Here is a 22,066-nt window from a genome sequence, read left to right as displayed (position 1 = left end):
GGTGAAGGTGGAGGGGAGGAGAACATCCCTTTGCGGGTTTTGTATTTCCAAGCTGGTACACAATAGTGGCCTCATCCTACCACCGGCAGGCTTCCTAGACTATATATCCCTACCATCCCTCTTATGAGACTTCAAAATGAGTTCGGTTATGTTTTGGGCATGGATTTGCATCGTTTCTTTTCCCACTTGGGCTTAATCCTATATATAAAATACACAAATTTGCCAGGTAGCATTTAGAGTTAGAAAGGACCTTATAGATTAATTCCATCCTCTCATTTTACAGAGAAACTGACAGAAAATTGAGGTCCAAAGAGGTTAAGCGACTGGGTATACAGGTATCAACTAGCAGAATCAGAAATCGAACTCAGGGGTTCTGACACTGAATCAAAGGCTTCTGACACAACACGAGAACCTTGCCTCTTGCGAAGACGTTTAACCCCTCCCCTACCAAACTGTGCTAGGTTCCCTCTGCCGAAAAGAAAAAATAAAGTTCACAAAACAAGTCCCAGCCGCAGAGCTAGGCCGGCTCCAACAGTGGGTCCTGGAACATGATTTATCATTTTCTGGTTTCTGGGCAGCCCTGTGAACCCAAGAACTAGCTCTTCTCTGGATGCTGCTGCGGGTGGGGTGGAGTGGGGAAAATATTGCACACAGATAGCAACCAATGGTGAATAATGAATAACGTTCAAAACCTAGGGTCTTACCCTCCCAGATGCTAAATACCAATTCTTATCCCTCACTTAAAAAACAAAAAACAAAAACAAACAAAAACAAACACTCAACGGCAACCCAAAACTCATTTCTGTGAGCTGCCACCCTGTTTCTTAGTTTCTCAGGGTTGCCCCTTCAGTGACCCTTCCTCCCTCTTCTAGATCGTGAGCTGCTCTCCACCCCCACAGTCCACCTCCGCGTTCCACGACTCCCTCCTTCTCTCTCGTATTCGTTCTTCATGCTTCCCCAGCACTGCAGTAGAGGGAGGAGGAGGAGGAGGAGGAGGAGGACTGCATAGTGAAAGCCCACAGCCACTTTCCCGCCCCTCCTCTCTCCTCTGACACTCTCACGGGCTCCTCAGGGAGGATTCACCACTGCACAAGCTGAGAGCGCGAGCAGCCGCAGGAGAGGCAAAGGGAAAGAGAAAGAAAAAGAGAAAGAGGGAGCCCTGGGGAGGGAACGGGACAAGAGGACTAGAACAGCAGCAACAACAACAGCTGCGGCACCTCCATCACAGGGTGGGAGTTCCCTCAGCTTCGGAGTGGGTAAGTGACAGACGAGAGCTTGGGCCACAGTGGAATTGCTGTTACGATTTCTTTTTGCCTTCTTCTTTACTGGGAATTCCCAGGTTGCAGTTTGGGCAACTTTTCTAGGTTTACCAGGGGCTGGGCTTTGGAGAGTTGCAACTTTTCTCTGAACACACATGCCGAGTTGGGGTTGCTGGTCTTGAGAACTAAGTGATGGGATTCCCGGATTTATATTGGAAAAGGGATAAAGACGGATGAGGGACTGGGGCAACCGCTGGGAAGAGCAGTGTATAGCGAGTAACCACATTTACGTTATTGATAGGGAGGGGGAAGGGGAACGGTTCTCCTGATATACCCCTTAGAGAAATAGTAGTTTTATAGATAGGATATCACTTTAGCTCCCTTTTAACCAAGAATCTACTGGCCTTCTTATGTCGCGGGCAGTGACAGGAGATAGAGCCCCGAACCTCTTCGAACTTGTCCCTGCTGGATCAACTTTTTTAGTGGGCAACCAGCTGCTGCGGTCGTGGGTAGGTGAGTGGTAGTAGGCTAGCTATGGCAGGATCCATCTAGTTCGGACTGTACAATTCATCTTTATTTAAAAAAAAAAAAGCCTTGAGAGTAAGAGAAAAGGATAAAAGCCATATTTGTCCTATGCCGATGCTTACGTGCAAATACCTGTAGTGCCCAGAAAATACCTCTAGTAAGGTGTTTGCACCGCACCCGCCCTTCCTCCTCTCTGGTTTCCCAGCCGCGCTCCCTCTGCCTTTACCTCCCTTGCTCTGATTCTCCTCTTTGGAAATGGAAAGGATTCTTCTCAGGCGTATGTTTGTTTGTTGGCTTGAGGCTGATCCACCCTAGCTGGACCGTTGGGACTGCGGTAGCAGGAGCTGAAAGTTAGACGGCAAAGTGGAGGCGGAGCGGGGACCATGCTGCAGAACCAGAAGCGCAGCGCTAGCGAAGCTGCAGCGATTCTGACAGACTTCTGCAGGAGTTCACTAACCCTGTAGTGGCCACCCCCTTGCTTTCCCCACTCCCCTTCTCCAATGGGGCAGAATAGAATGGGAGAGGGCTGAGTCATGCAGACCAGGGCTGCTTCTTTGACAGCTAGGCAGAAGGATAGAGAGAGGGTGTGTATGTGGTGTAGGGTGTGTATGTGGTGTGTGTGTGTGTGTGTGTGTGTGTGTGTGTGTCCGCGCGCGCTCGATGCGCACTGGCGAGAACTGCTGGGAGAGTGGAAGAAACAGCTTCAGCCTAGGTACGAGAGCGAATGAGTGTGTGTGCGTCAAAGAATCTCCAGTGATTGATACTCGCTGTGGCGCTCCCGGCCTCAGGCGCGGGGAGAATGATGACTCTGTAGATCTAGTAGCGGTAGGGCTGATTGCGGAAGCAGCAGGGCGAGGAAAGCCAGTGAGAGATTGGGAGCTGTTGGCTGGGATTGTCCCTGCTCTGCATTGCGCTGCAGTGCGGGAGAGTCACAGTAACTTCCAACTGGGAAGGCAGCCGACGGTGCTAAGGTGTTCTCCAGCGCTGGTAGAAAGAAATTGGGGGGAGTTTTAAAAAGAAAATAAGCATGTTCATATTCTCTCTCTTTCCTTTGCCCTCAACATTTTATTTTTTGACAACATGATATGAATATCATTCATTATAGGAAGCACGGTCTGATTAATGAACTTAATTACAAAGTTGCTTTAGTGTATTCTTATCTTCAGTTTTTCACCTCTTTAAGTATGTTGTTTCTATTTTTTTCAATGAAACATTGTGCCCTATTGCAACCCCTCCCCCTTCCAACTTTATACCTGAAAGCTCCGAGATCAGATGTAATGAATGAGGTTTATGTGAGTACTATCTAGAAGACAAGCATCCTTTTATTATTCTAATTATTTTATTTTTTATTATTCTCAATTAAACTAAATGCTTTCATCTCCCTCATCCTCTCAATATGCTGTCTCCTCATCCTTCCTTTATATTTTACTTTGCTGTCTATGCTACATTTTCTCCCTTAAAAAAGCATTGACTATTGCAGTTATAAACAATCGTATTCCTTGTGTATTGTACATTTTTATATGTTCTTCAAGAAAGGTTCCTCATCATTAGAGATTTTCTCCTATTGTCTTTTGAGACTGAACAAAAGACTGCAGGGTGAATGGGGAGGGGGGGCTGCCAAGTGGGAGCTAGAAATGAGTGTCCACTACGGAGACAAAGGTTCTAGTTCCCCTTCTTCTTAGCCATTGACTGTCTGACCTTGGACAAATTACTTGCCCCTCCATATTTTGGTTTCTCTGTTAGTGAAATTTGAGAAATCTCCTGCTCTCTTCCCACCCACCTCTCATGGATATTATGGGGATATAAAGAGATACTGCATCTCTAAGATCTTAGATATAAAAGTTCTATATAAAGCAGATGTTATTAAATGATGTTCCTTCAAAACAAAAGGAAATTTTATTTCTTAAAGTCATTCCAAAATTTTCCCTTTACTTTAATGAAATTGGCCTTTATGTCAATAAATACAGACAACAGACATTTTATAGCTAATAAAAATATTAAATATTATTAGCTGCTGTCCAAAAAATAAGCAAATCAACAAAACTAAATCTAGATCTAGATCATTTCTTATTTCTCAACATTTTAGACTGAAACAGTCAAATTTAGTTTTCAAAACACACTGGAAATGATAGTTGCTTCTCCACAGGCAGAGGAGCTTTCAGCTTTTTCAGTAAAATTCATCATTAGCAAAACCATTTTACTTAAGTATTCTAAGGATATCAGGGAACTGCTGTGGAGGAAGAGAGGACACCATCCCAGTCCTCATAGAGGTTATAGTAAATGATGTCATAATACTTTGTGTATCATTGCATCATAAAAGGCCATGCATATCATTGTTGCTGAGAAAAAACCCAACCAACCTATTTTCTATAAATTAGACTCTAGTTTCTATTTTTATATAAATCTTCTGCTGAGAAATTTCATTAGTGATCAAGTCAGATTTGGGGGAAAAGTCTTCTTAATGGGCTTTATTGTTATCCCTTTACTATATTGTGTCTTTTGGATAGTGAAAGTATCTCTTCATACAATGCAGCTGCTGCAAGGAAACACCTACCATTTATGAAGGCTATTCTGCAATATAGACTACTTTAACTATTCAGCCAATAATTTGGCTGAATTGCTGAGGTTTCCCTGTGACCACATGTATCACAGCATGCATATCAATGCGTGTTTGAGCAAAAACTCATCAATTAGATTAGATCTGTTTGTAAACCTAGGAGGGAGAAACCACAGCTGTTACTGCTTTAGTACATCACAGATGATGTTTTCCTTTGAAAGCTGTTTGGAGGAGGCAAAAATAAAAATGTTGCAGTGTACTCGTATTGAAGCTTGTTTCTTTAATGTAGGCATTTATGAGTAACAAAAAGCTGACCCCTTTTGGTTTTTTAATGATTCTTGATAGTAATATATCTTAGATGTCAACTTGAACTTCAATAATATAAAAGGGGATTCGCAAAATATAGGACTTAAAGATGGAAAAGAAATTTCAATATTTAGAGTTACTCATTGAAAACCTTTTTGGCGAGTAGGATTGGAGTTTTCATGTTGTGATGGATTTTCCTTTTTAAAAGAAATAAAGTGAAATAGAGTAATATATATTGTCAGATACTTAAATGGATTATGTATTTTCTATGTTTCTAAGTAGAAAATGAAAACTAGCCCAGATTTGCTTTTTAGGATGATGATAATGGTGATGAACAATTTTTATACAAAATTATAAAATATTTTTATGGCTGAAAAAAGTGATTTGATATCATGCATTTTTTCTATGGATTTTTTAAATTGTAGAAATTATGCTTGTATATTTATTAACTTTAATTTGGTAAACCAAATATTATTACAACATGTACATTATCAGTGAATTTTTTAAAATCTTGATTTTATAACTATGAAAGCACAAAATTAATAATATGAAGTTTATATCTTTTTTTTGGGGGGGCGTCATTTGGTTAACATACCATGTTTCTATCTTTTCCTACAGAGAAAAAAAACAAGACTTAGTGCAAACATTATTTTTTAAAAAGGATAACTAAATTGATGGCCATCTGAAAAATGTAAGATAGCTACAAAGACTAAGATTAGAAAGATAGCACTCTCAAGCCTTTTATTCCATAAGACCAAAGACTGATTGAATTTAGATTTTTATAAAATAAGCAGCTGCCCCAGGCCCCTACAGAATTGAGAGCCTTTGAAATCTCCATTTGGCATTATATAAATTCCACTGTAAAAATGACTCATCATCATTGGAGGCAGTCCTTTGTGACTGCATTGCCCATGGGCCCCACCTGTTCTTAATCTGCCAGACAGACAGGCTTATGTCAAAATTAAGAACGTCTTCGTCTTTATTATTATTTGCATTTATTTTCAAGTCCTATGTATTCTGGATCCTGTACTGAGCAGTTTGGAGCCTCCAAATTGAAGGACTTATGAATCTATTTCACAAAATTTCTGCACACCATTGTAACTGGCCCAGAAGATGAGTGTAGAATTGTTTTATGTCTCCAGCCTCAATAAACATATATTCAAAATAATTACCCTTAGAATAAAATAATATGCAAAAACAAGTTTGTATAGTTAATCATACATGTTAAAAGCAAAGAAGGTTTAGTTTTATTTCTAAAGCAATGAGAATTTTAAAAATACTTATAGTTGTCTATGAAATGACAGAGAAAGGAGTGAATTTCAGTGATGGGGGACAGGCTTGTAAAGGTATGGAGATGGAAAAGAAGTGCTATCCCATGAGGAACTGAGAGATGGCATTTTTGGCTGGGTAGAGTACAGGAAGAGAACTAATGAATGCATAATAGGGCTGGAAAAATAGGCCAGTATCTATCTTTACTAAGACTGAAAATTTTCTAATTTCATATCAGTTATCAATTTTTTTTATTTTCTAATTCCACAAGGTCTTTCACATTCAATATCTCCTCTTTAATCACCCTGTCTTTAATTTAGACCTTCATCAACTCATACTTAAACTATTGTAATGGTCTCCTAATTGGTCTTGATTCCTTTCTTCTCTCCAGTCTATCCATTCTTCATAGAGTTGCCAAAGTGTTTTTTCTCAAGTTCAGATTTGACTATATTACTCTCCTACACAATAAACTCCATTGGCTCAGTACAAGCTCCAGGATAAAACATACACTCTGTTTGACTTTTAAAATCCTTCACAACCTGACCTTGAACTATCTTTCCAACATCATTATATATATGATTTTCTTTTCTGCACACTATGGTGTGCCTTTGCTAAATTTCTTACACATTGCAATCCTTTTCTATCTTCAGGTTTTTGCAAGATTGTCCCTCATGCCTGAAATGCATTCTTTCCTTAGTGAAGATTAGGTGCAAATTAGGTGACTTGATGGATAGAGCCCTCAGCCTGAAAGACCTCAGTTCAAAAATGGCTTCAAAGGCCATTGTGTGGTCTGTCAAGTCACTTAATTTCTTTCTGCTTCAGTTTTCTCAAATGTAAAATGGGATAATACTTAATTCTATAATACTCAATTGTATAAATAAAGAATTGTATAAATAAATCAGAGTTCTAGAGCTAGAAGAGATCTTAGCGTCCAACAATTTCCAAATCTTTCAATTGCATAATCCAAGAATAAAATGTTTTGAACATGTACTCTGTTTATATGTCAGGCACTTTTTGATCATGTCTGACTCTTCATAGTCCCATTTGGAATTTTCTTGGTAAAGGGTTAGAGAATGGTTCTGTGATTTTATTAGTACAAGGAATTCTAGAATGACAAAACTCTCTCTATTGATGTAGACTCTGCAACTTGGAGTCTTAGAGAGCTGTATAATGTACAAAGAAATTAAATGCTTGACTAGTCATCCAGTCAGTAAGTGTATGAGGCAAGACTTGAATGCAGGTTTTCCATGCCTCAAATATGATAATACTCATTTTACAAATGAGGATCAAATGAGAATAAATTTAACAAATGATTATTCCTTCCCTTCCCTATGCCATCTAACAGTACTACCCCTACCCCTGCCACTTCCTTCAAGTCTCAGTGAAGCACAACTTCCTGGTGCTTCTTTTATATATATTTATATATGCATGTGCTGTCTCCTCCATTCCTTGAGAATAGGAATTATTTCATATTTTGTATTTGTATTCCCAGCACCTGGTATAGCTACTGATATATAGTAAGCATGTAATAAATGCTTGCTGATTGATTGTATGACTTATAGCAAGTCTACCTTGTAGATCATCTTTTCAATCTATTTGTGGCCCCTATACAAACCCATTTCACCAGAAGTAGGGGAAGAGTGTGTTGAGATAAAACCCGTTGAAATAATACTCTAAAATTAAACACTTAACACAAAAACATATGATATTACAAACATATATAATGACAAGAAACTAGCCCATTGACCTCTTAGAAAACTCTTGGTAATCATCAATGGTTTATGGACCATATTATAAAAATCCAATTCAAATTAAAAAAGAAAAACAATCCATGGTACTGAAACTAAACAATCTAAAATGCAAATTAAGCTGCTTAGGTCAAAATGGCTTATTTAGCTTAGATTTTTAAAAATCTTCAATGAAGTATGTAAGGGTCTACACATAATATAACAATTTATATTGAATTGTGAAGATGAGTCATGAAATCTTGAGATGCCTGGGGAATATGAGACTTTAAGAATTTATTCCATGAATAAAACTAAGGAAAACTGCTAGACATAAGTAGTCAATATTCTCCTAAGTGATGAGATATTGATTTGATTTATTTCAAAGGATCCTAAGAAGCTTTCAGCTTTCTTTAATGAATAAATATTCAAATGGCCAATGGTACCAAGTCTTTAGATATAAAGAGACTGAAATGTACACTAGAATTATACTATATCCCCTACCCAACGTCTAAAATTTTTATCTACTAATTTTCTTGAATTGCCAGTTATGTCAAGGGTTCCATGATACTGGATCAGAGTTCTAGAGCTAGAAGAGATCTTAGCGTCCAACAATTTCCAAATCTTTCAATTGCATAATCCAAGAATAAAATGTTTTGAACATGTACTCTGTTTATATGTCAGGCACTTTTTGATCATGTCTGACTCTTCATAGTCCCATTTGGAATTTTCTTGGTAAAGGGTTAGAGAATGGTTCTGTGATTTTATTAGTACAAGGAATTCTAGAATGACAAAACTCTCTCTATTGATGTAGACTCTGCAACTTGGAGTCTTAGAGAGCTGTATAATGTACAAAGAAATTAAATGCTTGACTAGTCATCCAGTCAGTAAGTGTATGAGGCAAGACTTGAATGCAGGTTTTCCATGCTTCAAAGCCAGCTCTTTTTTTCATAGCTTAGTAAGTTAATGTAATATGTAAATTACAAAACACACTAAAAATAGAACTCAATAGGTAGCTAGGTAGAGTTGATAGAGTACTGGACCTGGAGTCATTAAAATCTGAGACACCTAACCCCAGATACTGTGGGAAGTCACTTAAGCTTTCTCAGTCTGTTTCATCATGGAGTTAATAGTATTTGCTTCATAGAGTTGTTATGAAGATAAAATAAGATAAAATTTGTTAAGTAATTTGTAAACCTTAAAGTTCAACATAAATTCTAAATATTAAAATAAGTTGAAGATACAATAAATATTTTAAATTTACATTATTTTTAAATGGTATGAAACCACTTTTATACTAAAACATAAATGATGATATATTTATTGAGAACATTTTGATTGAGTTATGCTAAAATATAAGTGATGAAATTGAATTTCTTCATTATTTAAAAGTATGGCTTTAACTCTGTATTATAGCAGGTCAAAAGTCTGGTTCTAAGTTGAGTTTATTTTGACATTGGATTTTTGTTAGCTGTCATAGCTGAAAAAGATAGCTCAAAAGGTTAAGGAGAGACAAACAAAAATGGCATGTCATTAGCTGTGCTTACTAAATCATGATACTCATTTTTTTGAAATTCAACTGAATTCTAACAATAACAAAAAGATGGCCTCAAAATTCATTGATAGTCTTCATTTGGAAATATTTTTCAAAAGTATTTTATTTTTTCAAATACATGTAAAGATAGTTTTCAACATAAAATTTTAAAATAATAGCTTTTTATTTTCAAAATATATTCAAAGATAATTTTCACCATCCACCTTTGCAAAATCTTGTGTTCCAAATTTTTTCTTCCTCCTTCCCTTCCCCCACTCCCTTCCCTAAACAGCAAGTAATCCAATATATGTTAAACATTACAATTCTTCTATATATCAATATTAACTTTTGTAAAACTTTTTTCTCCTTCTGTCTCTTACCTCCCCCCTCCCAAGATAGTAAGCAATCTGGTATAGGTTAAATATGTATAATTCTTTTAAACATATTCATTTGGAAATTTTTGTATTCTGTTTTTATGTTTTTTGAAGTGTATAGATATATGACAAAAAGTTTTTAAAAAAAAACAATAAATAGAATTTTCAGCAACAAAATCATATAATAATAGAAACATTTTTAAATATGTTTTTTAAAGATCTCCATCCATATCACAAAAAAAAGTCACATTCTCACTCCTTTTTTTCTGACTAATTGTTATGTTGCTTTTATCTTAAAAGAGACAAATGTGTGGATTCCCCCCAAAAAAATTATCTGCAAATTTGAATACTTCTGATAGTCTCTTGTTATCAGAAAAGAGATCAATAAACCTTGGAAATTTATCTTTTTGTAGAAGAAAAATGTATATCATCTTTGACAACTTTTAAAAATTTTGCCTGCTAATTTTTGTGGGGTGCAAAAGATATTAGGTTACTTCCCATCTGACTTCTTGTTAGAATTATTAAACTAATATTGTTTTACTTCAAATTTGGCTGATGGAGAACTCTTACTAGGAGAAGGATCAGTTTTCTTTCATTTTTTGTTGGTTACATGTTCCAATTATTATGATTATCTTCAATCCACTATTTCTTTGCAAGAATCTTTTAGTCATGTGTCCATTTTTATGAAGGTTAGTTCAGTTAAAACTAGGTAACATCATCCAGCAATCCATTTAACGAGGCTCATTAGACAATACATGACAATATGCTGAAAATGGAGTGAGTACACCATTTTCAACTCTTCCATGTGGGTAATTCCCACTTTTTCCTGAGATATCTCATATGTTCTACATATCATATGATTACCTGATATTTGCATCAAGTACGGATACCACTCTCAATCCATATATTAAATATCAATCAAATTTAATATATTTTAAAATATTAATAACAATTTTAATATTTTCTTCCTGAATTCCATTAGATGTTCTTGCATATATTTCTTTGAAGAGCACTGATCTAGTCCAACTCCCTCATTTCACAGATAAGAAAACTAAGGCCCTATGAGGTTAAGAGACTTGTGTAAGTAATAAGTAATAAGCCTCAGAGGTAAAATTCAAACTCTTATCCTGTGCCTTTATTGCCATTACATAGCCAAATATATTTTGGGCCCTCCTTAGAAGCTTCTTTCTGATCACATGCTAACCATACAAGTCATGTTGTAGTGGGTCAAAATCCCTCCCCCTCTCCCCCACAACAAAACACTTGGCTGGGGACCATAGGTTTTGTGGGGGGATTTTTGTGTTTTTTTTTATTTGTTTTGTTTTTGTACAGTTGCTACCACAAACTAGATGTTTAAGTATATTTATTATCTTAAATTTTCCCTTCAACAAAATGAGGGGACTGGTCTAGACAACATTTTAATTCCTTCTAGTTTTAATATATTATATCCCAACCATCTTTCCAGGAAAGGGACAACGGCAGGGAAACACATATATTCCTTCAGCTGGCTCTGGTTTCCTTGTTCCCCTTCTACTAATTCTCCCCCAACTGAGTTTATATGCTTTTTGATATGAATATACCTAAGAAGAATCCATCAAGGGCTCCCATCTACTTCTAGCATGCTTTGAAATAACCACTTGGGCCCATAAGAACTTGACATTGTGACTTCATGTTTTTGGTTCTTGGTTTGGCTTTTATAGGAACATCAGTAGATACATTCTGGTGCTCCATATTTCAGGATCAAAAGTTTATAAATAACTTGAGGAAATAATGATAGAAGACTGAGTGATTTTTAAAAATGAAGATCTGATATACTTTATCTTTTCTTTAAAATTCCCACCTGAACAAGATTCTCCATGGAAGAAACGGTAGCAGGGACAAACCGTGGTGGCAAATAGTTGGAGAAACTAGTCAGTCAGCATGCATTTTTAAATCATCCATGGTAAATGTTGACAATGCAAAGAAAAACAACCATTGTCTTTTCCTCTATGACGATTACATTCTAATAAGAGATAATATTCAAATAACTGTGTACTTTCAAGTTACATACAGGGTAAATTGGAGATGATCTTTGAGGAGAGGTATAGCATTAAAGGAGATAAAGAATTGTCATTCCCAGATCAGATGAGTAGATCTTAAGTACTTTTAGACATAATAATATTTGTTAGGTAAAAGCATAAATCACTTTTGTGTAGTACGTATTTATTTCCTCATTTTTAAAGGTATAAATCATACCTTCCAGTGAATTCTTGGCCCTGTAATTATATTCATTTGCACTTCACTCTGACAGTCATATATATTAGCATGCAGAGTTAAATAATAATACATGTTAAAGTGTTATTATCTCCTTTGGGCAGGTTAAATACCTGAAATATAAAAATTAAGTGGTATTTTCTTTTACTCCAGAGTATCAAATTTTAATCAAATCCTTGTTTACCAGCTGACTTCTTACCTAAAATTAATGTTATTTCCTAAATATCTAAATAGTTGCTTTTAGGCAGTATTTAGGCCTAAGAATTAAACTATGCTATATAAACTTAAAAACAACCTGGTAGAATTTGTGAAAACAAATTATCAACCTTAAGAAAAGTACTATCTGAGGGTCAAGCATACATATACACAGGAATACCTACACACATATGCATGTGCAAGGTCACAAACACGGACACTATTGGTCAAAGAACAATTGATAAATACATCACCATTTTCTTTTCATACCCAAATATTTTAAACATGAACTATTATAAGGTCTTCAAGGTTTCAAATGCCATCTAAACAATGATACCAACCAGAACTTTCAAACTTCTTCCCTTCAGTTCAGTCCTTCATATTCTTTTTCTTGAGTATATCTGCTTGGTATGTTCTTACTACTTGTAACTCATCAGAACAAAAATATGGGACCTTTTTTTAAACTCCTTGTAGTCTATTCAGGTTTTTGCCTTTACTCTAAAAGATACTATTAATACAACTAACCATCCCCACCCCTCAAAAACTCTATTTCCATGTTTTTTGTTGGATTTGTTACAAATTTTTCCTTTCTTTAGTTTTCATTTCTATTATAAAACATTTCATTATTTTTTCCTATTGGGATTGGGCTATCGTTTTTTAAAAAATGTTTTATTGACAACATTTTTACATTGTTGTCACTTTTTAATGATTCATTTTCCTAATAGAATCCTCATTCATTAAAGAAAGTATAGGAAAGCATGATAAATTAATACTTTGGCCTTGTCTGACAACATAATTTCTTATTGAAAACCTATTGTCCACTACATTTCATCCAGAAGTCAGAAAGCAAGCTTTAGTATCAGTGTATTGAAGTCATATTGAAGACAATTTTCTGAAAAGGAATTTGGAAGTACCAATGTAGAATTAAGTGAAAATTTTTGAGGATGGAGGAGAAATGGACATATTTGCTAGTCACAAGTAAATAAGTACATAACTTATAGACAAAATAGATAACTATTGGTCCTGGCAAATAAGTGGATGCTGAAGATGAGAGAATGTGAGGAAATTATTGAGCAGTCAGTTTTCTGGAGTAGACGAGAAGTGCTGGTGTCAGAAACACAAGTACAAGTTCTGTCCTTGATCAGGTAATGTACCACCTTTTTGTTGTAGACTGGAGCACTGAGGGAGAGAAAATGGATAATGACTTTTGAATGGTTTTAAGTTGTAGAAGGCAGCAAAAGAAGAAACTCATGATGTTTGCCTTTTATTTTCTTAGTGGAGTAATAATCAAAATCCTTTGCTGAAAGGATTGCGGTGGAGATGACAAAAGAGACTTGAAGAAGAAAAGAGAAGGCAGTATTAATTGCTTTGAGGAAGGCAATAGAATGTCATTAAGAAAAGAACTAGAGAATTACGATGGAGAAATAGAGAAAACTTGATAACATAAATTTGTAATGTCCCCAGTCAGCAGTTTTGTGACTTGTTCTAGTGTCATTTATCAATATAGAAGGACAAGAAGAGAAGGTATGTGATGAGGGCAATGCAAATGACTTCACAAAACATGAGTCGTGATGGCACAAGAAGACAAGGGATTAAGGACAGAAGACAGTGTACAGTTGAATTGACTAACCGTAGGGTTAAGATTACAAAAAGAAAAAAATGAGGTCAGAGAAGAGGTGGCAGTTGAAAGAGAAGGGTAGGATAGAATCACTGGAAGTCACGATGCATACAGAAAATAGTTTGAGAAGAATTGTAAGAGGAAGAGATGAAAGAATTAATAAAAGATCTTAATTTAAGAGAGATATTTCACAGTTCTCAAGGTAGAAGTTATGGATAAAGGTCAGATCAAAATTATCCCTGTGCATCAGTGAGGTAGAAGGAAAATATGCTGTGGGTCATAGAATTTTATTAGATTTACAAACAAGAGGTCACGATGTTTGAGGAGAACCATATTGTAATGTATATGTATATTAAAGACCCTAAATATGAAGACAGAAATCAAGACAGAAATTCTAGGAAGATGAGATAGATACTTACTTCCTTTACTTTATGGCCAGTATCCCAAAATCTCAGTTACAGCAATACCTAATTGGTCCAAAAAGTAATAAACAAATGAATTCTCTAATTAAATCCTATTTTGCTGCCTTTTACCTTTTGGACCTTGCAGAAATGACTCTCTTTTTGGGATTTAGTTCTCTCATCTGTAAAATGAAATCTATGGACCACATGATCTATAAGATCTCTTTCAGCTCTAAATCTGGGACAATATTCAAGGCTTTTGGTTTGTAATTTACTGTCCTTCACACCTGGCTCCAGCTTATCTTTTTTCAGGTTTATTATATATTAGTGAACTTTATGTATTCTACAATGCAATCAAATTGGCATGCTTGCTGCTCATTACACATGTCATTCTTTTTCAATGCCTTTGCATAGAGATTCCAATCCGTCATGATTGGGAGGGATTACTACCTTCCCTCCATCTCTTAGAATTTGTCTTCAAAATTTTCACTCTACCTTACTCATGCATAGGGATACTTTCGATTGGACCTTTGTCCCTAATTTTTACCTCCAGAATTGTGAAATGTCTACCTTAAATTACAACTTTCTATTTGTTCTTCCATTTCTTCCTCTTATAGTTCTCACAGAACTATTCTTTATCTAAATTAAAACCTCCAGTCACTCTACCGTGCTCTTCTCTTCCATTTTGCATCTCATTTCTGACCTTATTTTCTTCCCTTCACAGTCTTAATCCTATGATTAGCCAATCCAACTCTACATTGCCTTTTGTCAATTACTTTGTCCCCTTGTGTTATCATTGCTCATATCTTATAAAGTGGAACATTGGATTGTCTTCATCATCTATATTCTCTTGTTATTGTATACTTGTGAATGTCACTGGAGCAAGTCACAAAACTGTGCTGACTGAGGACATTACAAATTTATATAACCACAAATCCTCAGCTCAAATGCCATTTTCTGCATCAGATTTTTTTCTTTCCCTGAAATAATTCATTTTTAATTTGTGTCTACTTGTATGTGTATATTTTATCTCTCCTGATAGAATGTAAGGTTCTTAAATCAGTGCCTTTTTCATTTGGAATTAAGTGGCTGATGAATTCCACCATCCTAAATGACTATTAAACTAACCTAAAATCCAGCATCAGTTCCCTTAGCATCATACTATTTTTCAAGGGTAGGGACAGGATCTAAATTTATGACTTCATTTATGTAGGAATTTCCTATTGAGCAATTCCTCTTCGCATATAAATTGGAATCTTCTTTGAGAGAAGTTGCTTGAGGGTATAGAGGTTAAATGACTTATCTAGCATCACACAGCTGATATGTAAGAGACAGAACCAATATTCCCCAAATCCATGGGATACAATACTTTGCTACACAATCTAAACTCAGTTACAAAAGATCAGAATCTTCCAATACTGTCTAAATACCTTAAAATTAAAAGTTTATATCTCTTCCATTATTGGTATTACTTTAAGAAGGTAATACAAAACCTGCATCATTGCTCTGACCAATAAACCTGACAACCTTAGATTGGCAATGAGTATCCTACTCCTGATTATCACATAGATATCACTATTCAGGTGCCACTGATACTGTTAAAAGTCTATCTCCTGTGCTCTCCAGGGGATGATGTAAAGGTGTTCTCAGTTTTCCCCAAGGATTCCAGCACTGTCTGTCAAGATCAAAAATAAAGGGGTGTATGTGTGTGGAGGGGGAACCACGTAAGGTTCAGTCCAGCTGAACTTCTCCAAATTAATGTTTCCAGGGATTTCTCTGATAAACAACCTTGCTTGTTTTTTTATCTTCTGCCAAAATTTTTAGCCCAATACCCTTTTTAAATTTCCATGCTTACATTCTCTGCTAGTGAATTCACCCCCCCCCACACACACACGATCATTCACAGCCAGTAACTTGATTATCCCTATGCAACAAACAATATTACATTTGGTTTTCTAAAAACAGATGGTTTTATTTGACTGAGAGGGGAAAGAGATATTTAATAAGGATATGGAGATTTTTAACCAACTGTCAGTAGATAAATCCATCAAACAAAACTTATATAAATTAAGAATATAATTTTAAATGTTAAACCTAAACATTCAAATTCAGAAGTATCCCTGGATAAAATCAGATTGCCTCTTAGGGAAATAACTTAAAACATAACCATATAGGTTTTCTGGCTCCTTACCAAGGAAGGAGAAAGAGAAAAATACAAGAAAAAAATCAGGAGTAAGAAGAAAAAGAGATGGAGAGATTAATATATGTCTTTTTGTTCCTCTTCATGTTGGGAAAAAGAGGCAACAATGTTTTTTTGCCTGCAAAAAAGCAGAATTTAAAGATGTTTTGTTCCAAAAACTTTTGTCTCTTCAAGCCATTTTTTATTGACATCAAGGTCTAGAGTCAGTTAACTATAATTTTCTTCCCTTTTGATACAGTCTCTTGTTTCCTACCCCATAGCTTTCCCTGAGGATTAATCATGCATCTCATATTTTGATTTCTAAGTTGTTTGCCAGATCTAAGGTAAGCATTGTCTCTTTATAAGGGTCATATCAATTTTGAACCAAAAAGCTGCCTTCTTAGTCTAGTCAGATGACTTATTGGATTCCAATTTTTCAAGGCCAATTGTGAGCTATGGGAAGCATGAATCATAGTACCTCCATTTCACACTCTCACAATACAGATAACTACAAAGTAAAACATCATTGTTAGTTGGTAATTATGGTATTGGCAAGGTTATGTAAATCGATAAGTTCCTAACAGTACTAAGTTTCAGAATGGTAATATGTAATGTATAATGTATATACATATATATATATATAATGTATAATGTAATAATAAGACTATAGAATTTAGAGCCAAGATCCTGACTATAATAGCTAGGTGATTGTGAATAATTTAATAATTTAACCTCAATGAACCTAAATTTCTACATTTAATAGAATAAGAATAATAGTACTTGTAGTGCACTGGTTAAGCATGAGCTTTGAAAACTCCACTTTCTTCATTTGTCAACTGAAAATATCTTTGGTTATAGGGCACTTAAAAGACCTAGGTAGATCTCAAGATTCTTACCTAAATCATCCCAAAAAGGTCAACCCAAGTCCAGGTCATCTCAGATCCTGAGTTCTAACTCAATTTCAGGAATTTGCAATGGACCTTGAAGTATGATGCTCATGTTTCACTCAGGTTCTTCCCTGAGTCAAACAAAATGTACTTGAAGTTTTGATATGACTCATAACTAACCTAGCTTTCTGGAATTCTCTGACCCTGAAAAGACAAAGGGCTAGAACTGACCTTCTAGGTTGCTGAAATTCCACCAAATCTTTGTTTCTAGACAGGATTATACCAAGAAATTTTTATGACTCTGGAACATCAGATTCTTGATGTCTTCCCTATATCCCTGGGAGACTCAGCCAGTCAGGAGAAAAAGAAGTATAGAAAACCCAATTCTATTTAAAGGGACAGAAGAGAGCCTAGAAAAGACATATTTCTATATGTATTGCTGTTATCATTATATTCTTTCCTTGTTGTGTTGTCAAGGGTATAAAGAAGTTAGATAGGTAGGTGTAGGTAAAGGGAAAGAACAAGTATTAAGCATTTACTATGTTTCAGGTCTTTAAGCACTTTTACAGATACTTGATCTTCATGACAATCCTAGGATATAGGTGCTATTTTTATCTCCATCTTACAATAAAAAAATCTGAGACAAATAGGTTAAAAATATAGCTAGTAAGCATCTGAGACTAGATTTAAACTTAGAATTTATGACTGTACATCTATTACTCTATCCACTGAGCCACTTCACTTGTTTCCTCACAAGGTTATAATTCATAGAAGCCTAGAACTGATATGAGAGTTAGAAGGAATCTCTATAGCCATTTATCACCAGCCTGTACAAAGGGGGAAATCTGACAAGTGGTTCTTCAGTATGTTTGAAGATGCCTGAGGAAAAGTACCTAATCAACTCTCTAGTCACTCTATTCTATTTTTGGAGAACTTTAAAAGTTTAGCAATTTCTCCCAACATCGTCTGAATTTGTCATTTTGCATCTTCCATAATACTCTTATTTCTGCCCTCTGGATCTAAAAGAATGAATCTTATTTCCTTTTCGCATGTCATCCCTTCAAGTATTGAAGACAGACATTATATTACTTTTGAATTCCCTTCTCTAAACTGAACATATTTACTTTCTTTAATTGATACCCATGAGATATGAACTTAAGCCTATTTATCTTTCTCTTTGACATCATCAGGATAGTCTACAAATTATCAGAATTCTGAACCATGGTGCCCAGAACTGAACAGGTTGCTCGATATTAGATCTTATGAGGACAGACAATAGAAGGGCTATTAAATTTTCCTATTATTGAAATTATGCCTCTAGCTTTCTTGGGTGTCATAGAAAAGTAATTACTCATTTTGTGACTTACCACTTTATTTGTAGTCCATAAAAGTTCCCAGAGGGTAGCTAAGTGGTGTAGTGGATAGTGTATCATCTTTTTGAGTTCAAATCTGGTCTTAAATAGTATCTGTGTAACTCTGGGCAAGATATTTCACTCTCTTTGCCTCAATTCCCTCATCTGTAAAAATGAACTAGAAAAGGAAATGGCAAAGCATTTTAGTGATTTGTCAAGAAAACTCCAAATGTGGTTATGAAAAGTTGGATTTGACTGTACAGCAACAAAAGACCCCAGATATTTTTTCCAAAACAACTACTCTCTAGTCATGTTTCTTTCATGTGGTACAGAAATCTTTGCTATCCAAGTGCAAGGCTTTGCATTTATTTCTATTGAATTTCCTCTTATCAGTTCAATACTCTAGCCTATCACATTTCTAAATCCTGATTCTTTCATCCAATATGTGGATTCATCCATCCCTTCCTTTTGTGTCATCTTCAAATCTGATTAACATGTCATCTATGTCTTCATCAAATTAATGGATAAAACTGTTAAAAAAAGAACAGAGCCAAGTATGAATCCTGAGAGTACTCAACTAGAATTTGGCTACCATGTTGACATTAAGCCTTTACTAAATACTCTTTGAGTATAATCATCCAAACCAGTTATGAATACGTCTGTCTGTATTACTGTCTAGTTCATATCTTTTCTTTTTCTCCTTAAGAATAATATGTTAAGATATTTAACAAAAATTTTGCTGAAATCTAAGTAAATTATATTCATAGTACTTCTCTCATCCAATAGTTTAGTAATTTTCAAAATAAAAAAAGGAAATGAAGTTAGTGTGGAATGGCCTGTTTTTGATGAAGCCACCCTAGCTTTCAAAAATCAGTACTATTGTTCATAACCAATATTTTTAATGATTTGCTCTAGAATTTTCCCAAGAATTGAGATCAGTTTGCTGGTTCTATGGTTCTCTTATTCTGAAAGAGTGTGTGTTATCTCAGTCTTTTTGGCAATCTTTTAATTGTTGCTGACAGTGGCTTAACAATCATATCTTCCAGTTCTTGTCTGAAGTGAATGGCACAAATCTTTAACTGTCATTAGTGCTGAGTCCAAATCAAGTAAGTCTGAGATGAGAGATGCAGAGTGTTGATCAAAACAAGTGAGCAATTTTTACTGTATCATTTAATCATGAGCAGATGGAGAGGATGGAAAAATATAAGGGATAAAATAGGGAATCATATCTATTTATTTACTTACACAAAGTTTTTCATTTCAGATACTCTTAATTTCATGATCAAACAAAATGAACATTTTTATTTTTATTATAGAATGGAAGGAAGGAGTTGTACATGAAATTGTGAATTTCCATTATATAAACTTGCTTTTCTTTTAAAATATGTAATGAATTCAACATATAATTTTCAAAACTATTCTGTTTATTTTTTTTCTTCTAGTCTTCTTTCATTCTTTTTTGGGGGTCCACCTCTTTCTCCAGTTTGTCCCTAAATTAAGAAAAAAAACCATGTAATGTATAACAAAACTGTAATGAAGCAAAACAAATTCCCATATTGTATATATAAGACATATATATGTACACACACACACACACACACACACACACACACACACATATTGTTTAATGTGGAATCCAACAGCAGCAGCAGCATCTCTTTTTCTCTGGAAGTAGATAACATGTTTCATCTCTTGTCTGATATTGTAGTTAGTCATCATCCATCAGAGTTCTTAAGTCTTTAAAAGTTAATTTTAAGATGTTGTTGTATAAATTATTCCCCTATTTCTGGTAACTTCACTTTGCATCAGTTCATACAAATCTTCCTAAAGTTCTCCAAAATATTTTTATCATTTTAAGGGCACAATAATATTCTATTACATTTATGTATCACAATTTGTTCAAATATTTCCAATTTGATGAATAATCCTTTAGTTTCCAATTCTTCACCCCTTCAAAAAGAGTGTTTTACTTTTGTAAATAAAGGTCCTTTTTCACTTTCTTTTATTTCTTTGGGATAATTGAAGGTTATTGTTAAAGTTTAGTGATTCACAGTTCCAAATTGCTTTTCAGAATGGCTGAACCAACTCACAGATTCACTAAAAGTACATTCATGTGCTCAGAAACCACTTTTGAATGTTCTATCAGAAGATGGTTGCTGTAACAACTAAGAGAATTTGGAAGTGATATTTTCTTCCAGCCCTTATGTTTTCATAAAAGAAGTAATTAATGAAATAGAAGAAAACTAACAAATAAAATCTCTTATTGGGCTCACAAATAAACATTCCTTTCATATGACAGGATCTTGTGTCTCAGATCAGGAGACCTTCTCTCTGCCTCCACCATTTGCCATAAGGCTTACAATCACGAAAATGAAATGAGTAACAGTGCCTTTTACTGATGCCCAAGTTAAGGAATAAATAAGCTTTCTTATCAGTACAAACTGATCTAAAAGTAACATAGAAAGAATAAATGAGAAAGTATTTGGAAAGTGAATGATGAATCACAATGAAATAGTGAGAGTATATGTTTCTTTTTGCTTTATATCACTAATTAAAGTGTTGATAGAAGGGATGTTTTTTATCTGTGGCATGCAGGGGAAGCTATTGATGGGATGGTGCTTCCCTGATTTATTGATAATCATTGTGGCTTGAGTCACAGACACACAAAAACTAATTGTTTTCTAAATCATTCATTATAATAGTCTTTGAATATACACTAGTCATTTTGGACTTTTGGGATTGAAATGCATATGAACAAATAAGTTTTTTTTTTTTTTTATCCAAGGACAAAGACAAGAAAAGAGTCAGAGTGCTGAATAGTAATATCAAGTTCTCATATAAGAATATAGAAAAAACTGGCTAATCTATTTAAAACTCCACAAATTTCAGAATATTGTCCATCTAATATCTATAGCTTCTTTTACAGTCACATGAATCATAACATTGCTCCTTTAAGCTTGACAGTGATAAAAACTACCATTGGCAAAAGGTTTAGAGTCATCTGAGCCTTTCCTAGAATTGCAAGTAAGCAGGGAATTGCTCCAAGTTTTTAGCTAGGAATTCTGGTAGTTGGCAAAATTGGCTTCTTTTGCTTCCTAATATCCAGCATTACATTGCACCTTGCTTTGTTGTTCGTACTATTAATAGTCAATGTGATCAGGGCACTCTATTTGATAAAACCAAACTAAGAAAATAATTATATTGTCTGTCCTGTCTGATAATTTGAGGGTTTTATTTTTCAAATGAAACTGAAACTGGGCCTAGGAAAGATTTGTCTTATTTAAAAGAAAGCTTTTATGCTTTTATGTAAGAGTTCTTGAGATCTCCATTAGATAATGGAGAATCTTTGTCTGAAACTAAAATCCAGTCAGATTTGTACATTTGTCGGGAGGCTCTTAACTATACTCTGAATTAACTTTTATTTACCTATTCCTTACTCATTCTGGTGTCTTTTTGTTATTGTTATTATATTTGGTGTGCTGTTATTTGTGTGTGTGTGTTTGTAAAGAAAAGACAAAGAGACAGACACAGAAACAGAGACAGAGAGACAAAGAGACAGAGACAGAGATACAGAGAGAGACAGAGAGATTGAGGGAGAGAGACAGAGAGAGAGAGAGGGAAAGAGAGGGAAGA

At 35.0% G+C, this 22,066-nt stretch overlaps 1 protein-coding gene across 1 annotated transcript in view; it reads left to right on the top strand.

Moving 5' to 3' along the window:
* The first annotated feature begins 628 nt into the window (after window positions 1-628).
* SV2C (synaptic vesicle glycoprotein 2C) overlaps window positions 629-22,066 on the top strand; it is a 272,898-nt gene continuing 251,460 nt past the window's right edge. The window contains exon 1 of the mRNA XM_051992047.1: window positions 629-1,256. The gene's annotated coding sequence lies outside the window, so the exon portion shown is untranslated. The remainder of the gene's footprint in view (window positions 1,257-22,066) is intronic.

Source organism: Antechinus flavipes, chromosome 1 (genome assembly GCF_016432865.1).
Source record: "Antechinus flavipes isolate AdamAnt ecotype Samford, QLD, Australia chromosome 1, AdamAnt_v2, whole genome shotgun sequence".
Classification (NCBI taxonomy): domain Eukaryota; kingdom Metazoa; phylum Chordata; class Mammalia; order Dasyuromorphia; family Dasyuridae; genus Antechinus; species Antechinus flavipes.
The sequence above is the reverse complement of the archived record's forward strand: the minus strand, read 5'-3'. Positions and strand labels throughout refer to the sequence as shown.